Raw genomic sequence first — 418 nt, 5'->3', positions numbered from 1 at the left:
CACACACACACACACACTTGAACCCACCGCATTTATCGACATACATAGAACAAAACAAAGCTTTACTGTCTGATTTCAACTGTTCTCCACGATCACCCATCCTCTCCCTGCCAAAATGAACAGCGAGGATGGCAGCACAAAAATAGGATCATTCATGCCGGTGGGCCTTGCCCTCCCAGACGAAAGGATTTTCCTAGCTTACCTGCGTGGGTCATGAACTTCCACGGAAAACTTCTTTTCTCTGAAATACAGGTTTTCCAACTGCCTCCACTGGAATATCTGGACAGAAAGCAATGCAGTTTAAGTTCAGGAGCGCTTGGTTCATGCGGCTGCAGTCCTCCCTTTGCCGCTGAACTTCTGCAGCTGGCAGTTTCCTTATCAAAGCAGAGACTGTACAGTTGTTTTCGCCTCCTCCGCC

General features: G+C 48.3%; 1 long non-coding RNA gene across 1 annotated transcript; it reads right to left on the bottom strand.

The window, feature by feature from the left end:
* Positions 1–17: 17 nt before the first annotated feature.
* On the bottom strand, positions 18–412 carry LOC106723821. The gene is made up of 2 exons (XR_001359599.1): positions 203–412; positions 18–107 (listed from the first exon to the last, which is right to left on the bottom strand). It is a non-coding gene; the product is annotated as an uncharacterized LOC106723821 (long non-coding RNA).
* Between the last annotated feature and the right edge of the window lie 6 nt (positions 413–418).

This window comes from Myotis brandtii, unplaced genomic scaffold (genome assembly GCF_000412655.1).
Source record: "Myotis brandtii unplaced genomic scaffold, ASM41265v1 C40789251, whole genome shotgun sequence".
Classification (NCBI taxonomy): domain Eukaryota; kingdom Metazoa; phylum Chordata; class Mammalia; order Chiroptera; family Vespertilionidae; genus Myotis; species Myotis brandtii.
Note: the sequence above shows the minus strand (reverse complement) of the source record. Positions and strands in the feature narration are given on the sequence as shown.